Here is a 16584-nt window from a genome sequence, read left to right on the forward strand (position 1 = left end):
CCTACACTTTCTTTGAAACTCCCCAAAGTAGTTCAGACAGAAGCAGGCATGTCTAGAAATCCCAGGGAAACTCTGAGTTGAAATCCATCTAACCTTAATTCTCTTAGGTAATTTATCTATGTAAAAATTGGTGAAGTTGGTAGTTCACCAGTGGTTTGGATGTGTGCTTTTATTATTCTTTAATTTTGACTTTTCTTTGATGGAGATACTAAAACTTAAGGTAACCACAAAACAGGGGAAAATGTTTCTCAATTTAAGTCTTAAATACTTACTCAGATTTTATTGTCGTCCTAATACTTTTCTTTGTACACTGGACAACGCTAACCAAATGAGCTTCCTGTTTACTGGTAGGCATAAAATCAACCAGAGATCAATGCTAAGATATGCAAGCACATTCAAAGTAGTTCAAGGCTGTTTGAACTTAAGTGTTCATGCTATTTAGAATATATTTTCAGAAGCTAAATAAATGAATCATTTACACTTGCAGGCTTTGTAAATGTGTGCTCGTGCTACGTCACCTTATATGTGTCCTACCCTTTGTGACCATATGGACTGTAGCCTGCCCAGCTCCTCTGTCTGTGGGGATTCTTCAGGCAAGAGTACTGGAGTGGGTTGCCATGCCTTCCTCTTCCTGACCCAGTGATTGTTGAATCCATGTCTCTTATGTCTCCTGCTTTGGCAGATGGGGGTACTTTACCAATAATGCCACCTGGGAAGCCCAGGCTTTGTAAATACCTAAGAGGAAATTCCAGTCCATTTTAGTTCGCTGATTCCGAGAATGTCGACGTTCACTCTTTCCATCTCTTGTTTGATCACTTCCAATTTGCCTTGATTCATGGACCTGACATTCCAGGTTCCTATGCAATATTGCTCTTTACAGCAACCGACCTTGCTTCTATCACCAGTCACATCCACAACTGGGTATTGTTTTTGCTTTGGCTACATCCCTTCATTCTTTCTGGAGTTATTTCTCCACTGATCTCCAGTAGCATATTGGGCCCCTGCTGACCTTGGAGTTCCTCTTTCAGTATCCTATCATTTTGCCTTCTCATACTATTCATGGGGTTCTCAAGGCAAGAATACTGAAGTGGTTTGTCATTCCCTTCTCCAGTGGACCACATTCTGTCAGACCTGTCTACCATGACCCACCCGTATTGGGTGGCCCCACGGGCATGGCTTAGATTCACTGAGTTAGACAAGGCTGTGGTCTGTGTGATTAGATTGACTAGTTTTCTGTGATTATGGTTTCAGTGTGTCTGCCCTCTGATGCCCTCTTGCAACACCTACCGTCTTACTTGGGTTTCTCTTACCTTGGACGTGGGTATCTCTTCACGGCTGCTCCAGCAAAGCGCAGCTGCTGCTCCTTATGTTGGACGAGGGGTATCTCCTCACCACCACCCCTCCTGACTTTGAACGTGAAATAGCTCCTCTAGGCCCTCCTGCGCCCCTGCAGCCACCGCTTCTTGGACATGGGTTTGCTGGTCTCAGCCGCCACCCCTGGACTCAGGCAGGGGGTAGCTTCTCCCAGCCACCGCCCCCGGCCTCAGGAGGAGGGTAGCTCCTCTCCGCTGCTCCTGCGCAGTCGCAGCCTGGGACTCTCAGCTGCTGCCCCTGACCTTGGATGTGGGGTAGTTCCTCTTGGCCACGCTCTGTGTGCCATCGCAGCTATGGACAGAGGTCGTGACATTGTACAGGAGACAGGGATCAAGACCATCCCCATGGAAAAGAAATGCAAAAAAGCAAAATGGCTGTCTGAGGAGGCCTTACAAATGGCTGTGAAAAGAAGTGAAAAGCAAAGGAGAAAAGGAAAGATATGAGCATCTGAATGCAGAGTTCCAAAGAATAGCAAGAAGAGATAAGAAAGCCTTCCACAATGACCAGTGCAAAGAAATAGAGGAAAACAACAGAATGGGAAAGACTAGAGATCTCTTCAAGAAAATTAGAGATACCAAGGGAATATTTCATGCAAGATGGCTCGAAAATGACAGAAATGGTAAGGACCTAACAGAAGCAGAAGATATTAAGAAGAGGTGGCAAGAATACACAGGAGATCTTCACGATCTTCACGACCCAGATAATCACGATGGTGTGATCGCTGACCTAGAGCCAGACATCATGGAATGTGAAGTCAAGTGGGCCTTAGAAAGCATCACTACGAACAAAGCTAGTAGAGGTGATGGAACTCCAGTTGAGTTACTTCAAATCCTGAAAGATGATGCTGTGAAAGTGCTGCACTCAATATGCCAGCAAATTTAGAAAACTCAGCAGTGGCCACAGGACTGGAAAAGGTCCGTTTTCATTCCAGTCCCAAAGAAAGGCAATGCCAAAGAATGCTCAAAGTACCGCACAATTGCACTCATCTCACACGCTAGTAAAGTAATGCTCAAAATTCTCCAAGCCAGGCTTCAGCAATATGTGAACCATGAACTTCCAGATGTTCAAGCTGGTTTTAGAAAAGGCAGACGAACCAGAGATCAAATTGCCAACATCTGCTGGATCATGGGAAAAGCGAGAGAGTTCCAGAAAAACATCTATTTCTGCTTTACTGACTATGCCAAAGCCTTTGACTATGTGGATCACAATAAACTGTGGAAAATTCTGAAAGAGATGGGAATACCAGACCACCTGACCTGCCTCTTGAGAAACGTGTATGCAGGTCAGGAAGCAACAGTTAGAACTGGACATGGAACAACAGACTGGTTCCAAATAGGAAAAGGAGTACATCAAGGCTGTATATTGTCAGCCTGCTTATTTAACTTATATGCAGAGTACATCATGAGAAACGCTGGGCTGGAAGAAGCACAAGGTGGAATAAAGATTGCTGGGAGAAATATCAATAACCTCAGACATGCAGATGACACAACCCTTATGGCAGAAAGTGAAAAGGAACTAAAGAGCCTCTTGAGGAAAGTGGAGAGTGAAAAAGTTGGCTTAAAGCTCAACATTCAGACAACTAACATCATGGCATCTGGTCCCATCACTTCATAGAAAATAGATGGGGAACCAGTGGAAACAGTGTCAGACTTTATTTTTCGGGGCTCCAAAATCACTGCATGTGGTGATTGCAGCCATGAAATTAAAAGACGCTTACTCCTTGGAAGGAAAGTTATGACCAACCTACACAGCCTATTCAAAAGCAGAGACATTACTTCGCCAACAAAGGTCCATCTAGTTAAGGCTATGGTTTTTCCTGTGGTCATGTATGGATGTGAGAGTTTGACTGTGAAGAAAGCTGAGCGCCGAAGAATTGATGCTTTTGAACTGTGTTGTTGGAGAAGACTCTTAAGAGTCCCTTCGACTGCAAGGAGATCCACCCAGTCCATTCTGAAGGAGAGCAGCCCTGGAATTTCTTTGGAAGCAATGATGCTAAAGCTGAAACTCCAGTACTTTGGCCATCTCATGCGAAGAGTTGACTCATTGGAAAAGACTCTGATGCTGGGAGGAATTGGGGGCAGGAGGAGAAGGGGACGACAGAGGATGAGATGGCTGGATGGCATCACTGACTCAATGGACATGAGGCTGAGTGAACTCCGGGAGTTGATGATGGACAGGGAGGCGTGCATGCTGTAATTCATGGGGTTGCAAAGAGTTGGACACGACTGAGCGACTGAACTGAACTACTGAAGAGGAAATTCAGTTAGCTGTTCAACTATATTTAACATTATCACTTGATATTTTAAAAAAGGAGGTGGGAAAATAGATTAAATGTTAAGTAACTAAAAATTAAGTTTTCTCTTATCAAAATGTGTGTGTTTATATTTACCTTTGGCCAGTTTTGGTTGGATGTGTTAAGGTTTAAAATTCATTCCTTTTCTATGATGAACTGTTCTAGATCAAAATGTATCAAAGCAAATTGGTGAAAAATGCATTGCTTGTCATCCTACTATTTCCTGGGCTGTATAAGCAACTTAGATTTTAAAGCAACAGCTCATTGTGGTACTCTCTTTTAGATCCTCACATTCAGTTAACATTACTTGAAGTTATTTAGTTTAAAAATGTTTTTAATTGAAATCTTCTAATCTCAATGCCCTTTTCAAAATTCTTCATGCTTTGTTCTTGTTTTACTCTTCCTGTTATTTAACTTATAATCCTTTGGGAGTAATTAGAATTTAGGTAGATACAAAGCAAAACGTACCTTAAATAATTGCTTGTCAACAGCAGGTAATTTGGTCTCCCTAGGCACATTTGAAATTTTTGGAGATGAGTTGGTTGTCACAACTTAGGAGGGATACTACTGACATCTATTAAATAGAAACCATGGCTTTTCCTAAATAGTATATAGTACAGTCCTTAGTATAAATACTATACACAGCAGTATACAGTACAGCCCACCACAATGAAGAATTACTCAGTTCTAATTCTATAGACCTGAGATTGGAAAACCCTGCTTAAAAGGAATAAGCATACATTTGTCTTAAGAGTCTATAATTCACCTTATAGAATTTTAGCAGAATGTTTTCTTTTTTGCTCAAAATCTTTTAAAACATACACAAATAAAAAACTACATGAAATTGAGTTTGAAAAGTATTATATAAAGTATAAAGTAAAAATTAGCCTGCCTAGCTTTTTGGAAGCAGAAAGATAATTTTCAGCATATGTAAAAAGTTTCTTAATGACATAAAAATCCTAAAATTTTCCCTTTTTAATGCTAATTTTCTTCAAATATTTCTTTCATAACCAAACTGTGGACACAGTTGTTATGATGCTATTAATAGAGATTAATAACTCATGGGGAATATGTTTAGATGGATAGTTAGCTTAGTAAATAATAAAAAAGGCTAAAATATTTTTACTGTTCCACATGTAAAACTGTCTCAGTCTGCCTACTGGTTATTTCTTTTGAATTACCAGTGTCTCTACATCCATTATAGCAACTGGATCATCAGGTCTTGCCTTTTATGAACAGTGTATGGCTCTAATTTAAAGGTCATTAGACCAAGTCACTTAAGTGACCTGCCAAGGGCATGTACCCAATGATTAGCCAAATGAGAGAGAATTCCTTGTTGGGCAGAATGATCTTTCCTGTGCTGCTTCATGGAGACAACTTGATAACACTCTTTTCAAGACATGGTAGAAATGTAGCAAAAGAGTATAATTTCCAGAACAGTCATTCTTGTTTCCAGCGAAGTCTAACTTTTAAACCACTCAGAATATTTCTCTTTTATTTTCCTTCAATCTCGATCTAACATCACAAATGAAACCTAGGACTCCCCTGAAACAAATGAAGATGAAGTTTGGAATCATGCATAAAGAAAATTTTAACTGAAGTTGGAGAAAGTTACCAAGATCAGAGTTACAGAGTGGACGAAACAGAAAATACTAACCCACTTGTCTTAAAAATGGTTTTTCTATTTGTATTCATGGCAGGGCCACCAAATCAGAGACTGCTAAAAATAACTTATCAAGGGGATTTGAAGTAGCGATAGTTTTCTAAAATAGAAAAAAAAAAAAAAAGTAGGAATAGTTAAAAAAATAATTAACTTTTTACCATGGAAATGTTTAAACCAGAAACTGGAGAGAATGGTTATATATGTTAAAGCCACTTCAATAATTAATAGAATCTTGCCAATTTTTATTTCAGCTGTAAGGATTATAGTATGTGTCTCTAACTGCTAAAGGCATTATTATACAGTTACTATTTATCACATTTAACAAAATTAGCAATAATCTCTTAATGTTTTCACAATCCTAATAGAAAAAAATGACACATTAAATTGGGCTAATTGGGTATAATTTAATGGATGAACTATTTTGAAATATGTAGATAGGGTCTAGGGATTTCACAAGTAACAAGTGGCCTGGCTCCAATTTGGGAAGAGAGTGTTGCTTTTACAATTCTCTTGTCTGGAATTCAGCAGGGAGTGAGAATAGTTGCCTACACTCAGAGAAAGGAACTATAACCAGTTCACTGGGAATGCTGTTTTCCAAGAACATTGGATTTTGTTTTTTTCAAGTTTAAATTTAAGCTACTAGTGTGCTTCCTAGGAAACTCTTTTGGAATGTATCTTATAATATTTTGAAAGTAACACAATAAATATATAATACAAAAATTTAATAGACAGTCACTCTCAGGTCTTAATAAATCAATGTTAGACATTTCCAAAGTGACTCTTTGAGGAGAACAAAGCAATTAATTTATTCAGTATGCCTATATGCCTCCGTTCAGAACTGGGGGTGCAAAGAAAAGGACAGGTTTTACTTCTGGCATATATGTCAGATTTTTTAATAATTATCTTTATATAGTATAGTGCATTATTTAGTTATTAGAGATATACAGTATACATGCTATTGCAATCCTTGTTATACAGATAAAGAATCTGAAGCAGAGAAAGACTTAATCACATTAATCACCCAGCTAATAGGTAGTAGAATTAGCATTCAAACGTCGATGTGGTCTTAATCTGAAACTCAGGCTCTTTCTACTGCAGTATGCTGTGTTTCCTATGAAACATATTTAGCAGCAGTTTTATATCTTGTGACTCATAATTATTTGTAGAGAACATTTGTATATAATAATTATATCCAAACAAGATGGCATATGACTGTTTTATTGACATCATCCGTATTACACTGTGTTCTAATATATAAACATTTATATTTTGTATGTAGCCTTGTAGTATAGTTTTAGCACAGATATTCTTAGGGATCTAGAGCTCACTGTAGACGAGCCTGTCTTCTAGGTTGTTAACTGAACTGTGTGAAGGAAGCATTTCTTCAGTATAGAGGAATAACCTATTTTTTGTTAATCAAAAAGGTTGTACCTATGACAAACTTTTTTGGGGAATGTCTTTTACCAGTTGTTTGAAAGACTGTATCTCTTTAGTTTAAACAACTTTCATGAACAAGAGAAATTGAAGTCTGTCTTCTCAGTTTCCATGATATCTTCTGTCAAAGGAGATGTTGTCAACATTAAATGACTTTTAGAGAACTTATGATTGATAATTTTTACCTTCAAATATGCTTTTAAAGAGAATTTTTTAAGAAACAGAGGAAAGGATATTATCGATTTGATCTGAATTTGCAGCTTCCTATTATTGACATTTATATTTTATCTTAGCATCAACAAATTCTGACTTTTTTGACTCAGAAAACACTAAATTAGCAATAGTCCATTCCTGTGTTTGCTCAGACACTAGGCTGTGTCTGACTCTTTGTGACCTCATGGACTGTAGCCCACCAGTCTCCTCTGTCCATGGGATTTTTCCAGGAGTGAATACTGGGGTGAGTTGCCATTTCCTCCTTCAGGGGATCTTCCCAACCCAAGGACTGAACCCGTGTCTCTTGTGTCTCCTGGCTCAGGAAGCATAATGTGATAGTTGGTATGGGGCTGTTGATCAAACCTGGGTTTAGGTTCAACTTAGTCGAACACATTCAGTTCAGATCTGGTTAGTTTTATACTTTTTCTTGTCTCAATGTTTTCTTCACAAAAAGAGTTAGGTTTCTTGATCTCAATAGCTTGTTTTATTTTTTTTAGTAATCTTCTGTAAATCAAAAGTCAGTGGGTGGCATAACCAAATGAAGAGTCAACAAATCCTTTCACCCCCCAAACAAGTCTAAAGCTGGACAAACATAAAGCAAACAGTTATTTGCTCTAGAATTAAAGCAAAAATATAAAGGGAAGGGTGTTGATTCATGAAAAATGTGAACTTTAGGTGAGAATACTTCAAGTCTATATATCATTTTTGCCTGGATATGCTCCTACACTCCCTTCCCCTGTGTCAGTCTGGTAGTTAAATCAGGGAGGGGCTTTCTTGCTGCCCCTGCCAATTGAGGCTCAGTTAGTTTGGAGTATTGTTACTTAAAGTGGTCATCTCAGGAGCAAAGTGACAAAGATGATGAATACTTTATTAAGATTTAGTGCACAGGCCCGTATGGCATATGCAGGTCCAGGAGACTGTCCACAAACTTAACAGAAGTTTAGGAGGTCAAGAAGACATAGAGGGCTTGGCAAACTTTCCATGTATCACAAGTTGACAAAAACTTAGATCTTAGATGCATTCTTTTTAATTTTTTTATTAATTTATTTATTTTAATTGGCGGCTAATTACTTTACAATACTGTGGTGGTTTCTGCCATGCATCGTCATGAATCAGCCATGAGTGTACATGTGTCCCACCATCCTGAACCCCCCTTCTACCTCCCTCCCCACCCCTCTGGGTTGTCCCAGAGCACCAGCTCTGGGTACCCTACATTACACATCAAATTTGCACTGGTCATCTCTTTTACACATAGTAATATAATTCAATGCTATTCTCTCATTTCGTCCCACCCTCACCTTCTCCCACATTGTCCAAAAGTCTGTACTTTACATCTCTGTTTCTTTTGCTGTCTTGTTGCAGGCTTTCTTGTAACAAAACAGTCCTAAGAAACCTGCAGTCTTTGGCTATAGAACCACTGAGTGGCACAGACGTCTGAGAGCCTTATAAGAAGTAAAACCCAGGATGAACTTGAAAACACAGTCTAAAGTTTAAGTGTACTATCTGGGTCACAAGTAGACCCATCAGAAAATAAAAGCCTTAATGGCTGAGGTTCACTTCAGTTCAGTTCAGTTGCTCAGTCGTGTCTGACTCTTTACGATCCCATGAATCACAGCACGCCAGGCCTCCCTGTCCATCACCAGCTCCCAGAGTTCACTCAGACTCATGTCAATCAAGTCAGTGATGCCATCCAGCCATCTCATCCTCTGTCATCCCCTTCTCCTCCTGCCCCCAATCCCTCCCAGCATCAGAGTCTTTGCCAATGAGTCAACTCTTTGCATGAGGTGGCCAAAGTACTGGAGTTTCAGCTTCAGCAAACATTGACCAAATTTTTCTTTGGACACTAAGCTATATAATGACAGAGGCTGCTCTTACAATGCCAGGCTTGAAAAAGCAAACTGAACGGAGATATACATTGTAAATCATGCATTGCTGGAGAGAGAAATTTCATAAATTTAGTCTAGGCAAACTAAACAAACAAACTAGCAGAACAACAGCAATAGCTTTAAGCAAAGAAAGCAATACTCTGATTGTTTTATTATCTAAAAAGCCCAATATTCAACAAAATTATGAGATGTTCAAAGAAACAGTGTGACCCTACTTATGAAAAAAAAAGATAGAAATTTGTCTGAATTTTTCCAAATGTTGAAAATAGTAGGCCAAGTTTTTGAATTAGCTATTATAAATATGTTAAAAATAAAATAAAGCTTATTAAAAGAATTAAAGTATATATGAAGATAATGACTCAGTGAATAGATTATATACAAGGGCAAAAATATTTAAAAAGCAGTGGGAATTGTGAAAGTGTTAGTACAATAACTGAAACATGAAAAGTTCACTAGAAGGGCTCAATAGCAGATTGATGAAAAAAGAGAAGGAAAAGAGAACCAGTGGACATGAACACAGAGCAATAGAAATTTTCTTATCTGAGCACACAAAAATACTGAAGACAAATGAACAGACTATGGGACTTTGGTGACAATATTCAGTTCAGTTCAGTTCAGTTCAGTCGTTCAGTCATGTCCGACTCTTCGCGACCCCATGAATTACAGCACACCAGGCCTCCCTGTCCATCACCAACTCCCGGAATTCACTCAGACTCACGTCCATCGAGTCAGTGATGCCATCCAGCCATCTCATCCTCTGTCATCCCCTTCTCCTCCTGCCCCCAATCCCTCCCAGCATCAGAGTCTTTTCCAATGAGTCAGCTCTTCGCATGAGGTGGCCAAAGTACTGGAGTTTCAGCTTTAGCATCATTCCTTCCAAAGAAATCCCAGGGCTGATCTCCTTCAGAATGGACTGGTTGGATCTCCTTGCAGTCCCAGGGACTCTCAAGAGTCTTCTCCAACACCACAGTTCAAAAGCATCAATTCTTCATTGCTCAGCTTTCTTCAGAGTCCAACTCTCACATATACCAAAATACAGATAATGAGAGTCCTAGAATGAGAAAGGGGGGTTGAGATACAGTGGTTTGAAACTCTCAAAATGATGAAAAATACTAATTGAAACTCCTGGAAATCAAGAAGTAATCAAATAAGATAAATATTAAGTGAATCACACTGAGACATGCCATATGTCACACTGCTCAAAGATGAAATCACCATCTTGAAAGTTGCAAGAGAGAAAGAACTCATACAGTGGTATGACTGAACTGAAAATGGGCAACTTCTAATCAGAAACAGTGAAGGTGATAAGAAGGTAGAGTAATTTATTCAAAGTACTGCAAGAAAAAAAAAAACTGTCAACAAGAATAATTTATTGGGCAATATTATCCTTAGTAATAAATGTGAGTAAAGATCTTTTCAGACAAAGACTGAAAGATTTCCTATACAATTTCTTGCCATGCAAAACATGCTATAAGAAGTCTTTCAAGATGAGAGAAAGTGACACCAGTGAATAACTCAGATTTACAGGAAGTAGTTAAGATTTCCGGAAATGGTAAATATGTAAGGAAATATAAAAAGATTCTGTGAGTCCAGTTTTCCTGTTTTATCTGTTAATTATTTTTAAATACACAATATGGTATCAAGTAGTCATTATAATGGGCTTCCCTGGTGGCTCAGTCGGTAAAGCGTCTGCCTGCAATGCAGGAGACCCAGGTTCAATTCCTGGGTCGGGAAGATCCCCTGGAGAAGGAAATGGCAATTCACTTCAGTACTCTTGCCTGGAGAATCCCATGTACAGAGGAGCCTGGTGGGCTACAGTCCATGGGGTTACAAAGAGTCTGACATGACTGAGTGACTAACAGTTTCATAGAGGAAAACTGGTAAATATCTTTGTGACTTTGGATTAGGCAAAGTGAGTTTTCTTGCCCTTTAAAAGACAGAAGTAAGAAAATTTTCAAAAAGATAAAATCGGAAAAATATTTGCAAATTCTCTTGATGAAAGTGAAAGTGGAGAGTGAAAAAGTTGGCTTAAAGCTCAACATTCAGAAAACGAAGATCATGGCATCCGGTCCCATCACTTCATGGGAAATAGATGGGGAAACAGTGGAAACAGTGTCAGACTTTATTTTTCTGGGCTCCAAAATCACTGCAGATGGTGACTGCAGCCATGAAATTAAAAGACGCTTACTCCTTGGAAGGAAAGTTATGACCAACCTAGATAGCATATTCAAAAGCAGAGACATTACTTTGCCAACAAAGGTCCGTCTAGTCAAGGCTATGGTTTTTCCTGTGGTCATGTATGGATGTGAGAGTTGGACTGTGAAGAAGGCTGAGCACCGAAGAACTGATGCTTTTGAACTGTGGTGTTGGAGAAGACTCTTGAGAGTCCCTTGGACTGCAAGGAGATCCAACCAGTCCATTCTGAAGGAGATCAGCCCTGGGATTTCTTTGGAAGGAATGATGCTAAAGCTGAAACTCCAGTACTTTGGCTACCTCATGCGAAGAGCTGACTCATTGGATAAGACTCTGATGCTGGGAGGGATTGGGGGCAGGAGGAGAAGGGGACGACAGAGGATGAGATGGCTGGATGGCATCACTGACTCGATGGACGTGAGTCTCAGTGAACTCCGGGAGTTGGTGATGGACAGGGAGGACTGGTGTGCTGAGATTCATGGGGTCGCAAAGAGTCAGACACGACTGAGTGACTGATCTGATCTGATCTGATGTCTGATAAATGACTTGTATCCATATTATGTAAATACGTATCATCCAAGAATAATAAAACAACTTGATTAATAAAATGGACAAATGAATATATATTTCACCAAAAACTTTTATTTACTTTTTTAAGGTACAGAATAAATTATATTTGATTTAATGCTTTTAGTATCAAACATTAATTTGTTCAAGGTATATGAGCCTACAGGTTGAAAAAAGTCACTTTGATTCTCAACTACTCCTCCCCATTGTAGGCCCTCCAATGACAGAGATGTCCAGGAAATTGTAATTTTGAGAAAATTATTCTGGGTTGTTTCAGCGTTGCATATGATATAGACTTAAAATTTTTTTTCAAATAGTTTTTAAAAAAACAAATAAGTACATGAAGAGCATAGCATTCTTAATCAATAGGAAAGTAAATTACAATAATAAACTGCTGCATCATTTCAGTTCAGTCACTCAGTCATGTCTGACTCTTTGCGATGCCCCGTACTGCAGCACACCAGGCCTCCCTGTCCATCACCAACTTCCGGAGTTTACTCAAACTCATGTCCATTAAGTTGTTGATGCCATCCAACCATCTCATCCTCTGTCGTCCCCTTCTCCTCCTGCCTTCAATCTTTCCTAGCATCAGGGTATTTTCAGATGAGTCATTTCTTTGCATCAGGTGGCCAAATTATTGGAGTTTCAGCTTCAACATCAATCCTTCTAATGAATATTCAGGACTGATTTCCTTTAAGATGGACTGGTTGGATCTCCTTGCAGTCCAAGGGGCTGTCAAGAGTCTTCTCCAACACCACAGTTCAAAAGCATCAATTCTTTGGTGCTCAGCTTGTAGTCCAACTCTCACATCCATACATGACTACTGGAAAAACCATAGCTTTTTGGACCTTTGTTGGCAAAGTAATGTCTCTGCTTTTGAATATGCTATCTAGGTTGGTCATAACTTTTCTTCCAAGGAGTAAGCGTCTTTTAATTTCATGTCTGCAATCACCATTTGCAGTGGTTTTGGAGCCCCCCCCAAATAAAGTTGGTCACTATTTCCACTGTTTCCCCATCTATTTGCCATGAAGTGATGGGACCGGATGCCATGATCTTAGTTTTCTGAATGTGAGCTTAAGCCAACATTTTCACTCTCCTCTTTCATTTTCATTAATAGGCTTTTTAGTTCTTCTTTGCTTTCTGCCGTAAGGGTGCTGTCATCTGCATATCAGAGGTTATTGATATTTCTCCCAGCAATCTTGATTCCAGCTTGTGCTTCTTCCAGCCCAGCGTTTCTCATGATGTACTCTGCATATAAGTTAAATAAACAGGGTGACAGTATACAGCCTTGACATACTGCTTTTCCTGTTGGAACCAGTCTGTTGTTCCATGTCCAGTTCTAACTTGCTTTCTGACCTGCATACAGATTTCTCAAGAGACAGGTCAGGTAGTCTGGTATTCCCATCTCTTTTATAATTTTCCACAGTTTGTGGTGATTCACACAGTCAAAGGCTTTGGCATAGTCAGTAAAGCAGAAATGGATGTTTTTCTGAGACTCTCTTGCTTTTTCCATGATCCAGCAGTTGTTGGCAATTTGATCTCTGGTTCCTCTGCCTTTTCTAAAACCGGCTTGAACATCTGGAAGTTCACGATTCACAAATTGTTGAAGCCTGGCTTGGAGAATTTTGATCATTACTTTACTAGCTTGTGAGATGAGTGCAATTGTGCAGTAGTTTGAGCATTCTTTGGCATTGCCTTTCTTTGGGATTGGAATGAAAACTGAGCTTTTCCAGTCCTGTGACCACTGCTGAGTTTTCCAAATTTGGTGGCATATTGAGTGCAGCACTGTCTCAGCATCATCTTTTAGGAAATGAAATAGCTCAACTGGAATGCCATCACCTCCACTAGCTTTATTTGTAGTGATGCTTACTGAAGTATACTGCTGCATACCCAGTAGGAAATCTATGATCAAAAGCCAGGTAATACTAAGTGACGGAGAGAACGTGCAAAACATGAAACCCACATTAATTTCTGATGGGTTATGTGGAACAACCACTTTGAATAAGTTAGGCAATTTCTTAAAAATTTAATTCATCCAAGAGAAATGAAAAGTTATGTGGGTGTAACTACTTGTATCTCTATTCAGTAACATTTAAAAATTTTAATGGAGGCTTATGATTTGTTACTTCTTACTCAAAAGAGAATAATGTACATCAGTGTCACAATGTAGCAGAAGTAGTATCACCTGGAACTTGGAAATGCAAATTATCAAGCATTACCCCAGACCTCCTGAATCAGAAACTTTGGGCAGGGGTGGCAGCAATCTATTTTAGTAAGCCTTCACCTTGATTCTATTGTATGCTCAAATTTCAGAGCCACATACTTTCGTATTCCTATAGTAGTGTGGTTCTCTTTCTCTGGGAGAAAATAAATACACAGCTCCTAAGTCTCCACAAGCCAAATGTTGTTTTTATTTATTTTTTTAAGGTTGAATAGGCAAATTCTTTTAACATAAGTATTATATACAAAAGCATAAATTCATGTTTCTCTTGGGGAAAAAACCACAAGATGAGGCAATAGTCCTCTGGTCTTCCCTCCATGACAGTATTGAGCTGGAACAGATCCTGCGTAGCCTTTGAGACATAGAGGGCTCTTCGTGTGTCTTCATCCCACAGAGCTTCCTTCACACATCTTCATTATTTGCATGACCCTTTGGGGTCTAATTTCCTTACCTTTAATTTTCAATTAAATCCCAAACTGCTGCTAAGTCACTTCAGTCGTGTCCGACTCTGTGCGACCCCATAGATGGCAGCCCACCAGGCTCCCCCGTCCCTGGGATTCTCCTGGGAAGAACACTGGAGTGGGTTGCCATTTCCTTCTCCAATGCATGAAAGTGAAAAGTGAAAGAGAAGTCGTTCAGTCGTGTCCGACTCTCAGCGACCCCATGGACTGCAGCCCACCAGGCTCCTCTGTCCGTGGGATTTTCCAGGCAAGAATGCTGGAGTGAATCCCAAACTACTTCAGTACAAATTACAGATTTTGGAAACTACGTTGAATTATTCAAGCATGCAAGAAAATATTTTTAATATAGTATTGTTTTAACAGTTCTGGGAGATAGTATGTAGAGTTTGGTTTCGTAGCCATATTTTCAGTTAGTTCAATGACTTTTTTCACATTGTGTACTTACTTGGAGGGTTTACTTTTTTTTTTAAGTCCCAGGAATCTCAGTCATAATTTATTTATTCCTAGAGTGGATAGATTTGCTTGTGTTGGTAACAGTTTTTGTCTTTTAAAATAATAGTACTTCTGTGATAGCAATTTTGAATGAGAAATCTTCTTACATTTCTGTAATAACCATACTATTTATTTATAACCTATATAGCTTTAATAAAAAAAAGATAAGGTGTTTATTTAGAAAACTTAATGATGAAGTTCTTATTTCTAGGTGAAAAGGTAGAAGGTTGAGGTGGTGGCCAGATTGTAGCAAACTGTGTGAATATTTTGTTATTAAACCCTTGAAATGTGAAATGTTTTGATTTTTCCCTCTCCCTGATTCATACTTTTTTTGACTAGATGCCTAAGTCTTTTTGAAAACAGTAATATTCAACTTAATAGATTAATGAAAAGATAGTTTAATAAATTTAAATTATTGAACATGTTAGGTTGTTTGAATCAGTTTCTGATTTATTCATAATAGTGGAAGGAGGAGTGTTTGATTTGCCTGTCAGGAACAACTACGAGATAATCCATCTCAGAGCAAACAACTCCTTTCCGTATTTTGAGACCTTGAATACTGCCACTGCTGATTTCATTATTTTCCTGGCAAATAGTCACAGAATCGGCTATAATCAATTTTCTCAAAGATTTGGAATAATTTTCCTCAAATTAGTAATGAAATAGAAACAAGTGAAACTATACTTATAATGAGTGTCCCCATTTTTTATTTTTGCTGATTTTAATATTTATTAACTGACTTTCTGATTCTCTAAAGATGAGAGTTGTTAGTTAAAAATTTATGTTGTTGAAGGAATATCTCAGCTCTGAGAGGGGGATCTCGAAGTTGCTAACTCTTCGTCTACTAATCTTTTAAATTGGGAATTTAATAGCACCTTTCTTGTAAAGTTGTAGTAAAAATTAATTCAGAATATTCATTTTAATTACTATACTTGATACAAGGTAAAATTAAAAATGGATTAATTTGATACAAAATAATAGTTCAATATCTGTTGATATCTGTGTGCTTATTAGCATGTTTTGCTCATAACATATTTAATCACTTGCTTGTTTTATAGTTAGATTACCAATCCATAGTATATTTCATATTCAGATATTTAAATAAAGGATTATTTGCAATTATAAGCAACTCTGTGGCATATAAGTAATAGTATTCAACTAATAAATTGATACTTATACAGTTCTACTTGAGTATAACTTCTAAGAAAGTCAAGTTAATGTCCTATTTTAAAAGTTATTTTGAGGTAAGAATATGACCCTCATATATTTTCATTTGTCAGTTCTAAACTAAAATTTTTTAAAACAAGTTACTTTTGTAGTGGGTGATGTACCTGCATGATTTGAAAAGAAGATCAAAGTTTTGTTTATTATTTACATCACAATTTAGAAAGATGTTCCAAAAAGTATTTCATTAGCTAGAACTATAAACACCTTGTGATTTAAATAGTATCCAAAATATAATCAGTTTTCAAGTTAATTAGTAGGGTTTTCATTGGCACTTTTATACAGTTAACATTTATCATTTATCTCCTGGGTTTAAAGATTTTAATTTGCCTTGCAAAGAAATGGAACTTTAAAAGAGAATCAGATTACTTTTTGGTAATTAACTGCCTAGAAATGTCGGTAACCCAAAAGCAGAACCAGCAAATTTAGGCACAAAATAGCAGGTAGAACATTTTAACCAGTAGTAATCAGTGGAACATAGTAACTACATAGAGGAGTTGTATATTTAGAAAATCATCCATATGTTCACAATTTTAATTTCATTCTAACACTCTTTCATTAAA

The 16584-nt window shown here is 38.1% G+C and overlaps 1 protein-coding gene and 1 non-coding gene across 10 annotated transcripts in view; both read left to right on the top strand.

Moving 5' to 3' along the window:
• The window catches only part of DGKB (diacylglycerol kinase beta), a 1123143-nt gene that overhangs the window by 687573 nt on the left and 418986 nt on the right, over nt 1–16584 (top strand). The gene's annotated exons all lie outside the window — the stretch shown is intronic.
• Nucleotides 10526–10597, top strand: TRNAC-GCA (transfer RNA cysteine (anticodon GCA)). The gene has a single exon. It is a non-coding gene; the product is annotated as a tRNA-Cys (tRNA).

This window comes from Bos grunniens, chromosome 4 (genome assembly GCF_055505025.1).
Source record: "Bos grunniens cultivar Pamir isolate PY7600 chromosome 4, Bosgru_T2T1.0, whole genome shotgun sequence".
NCBI classification, from domain to species: domain Eukaryota; kingdom Metazoa; phylum Chordata; class Mammalia; order Artiodactyla; family Bovidae; genus Bos; species Bos grunniens.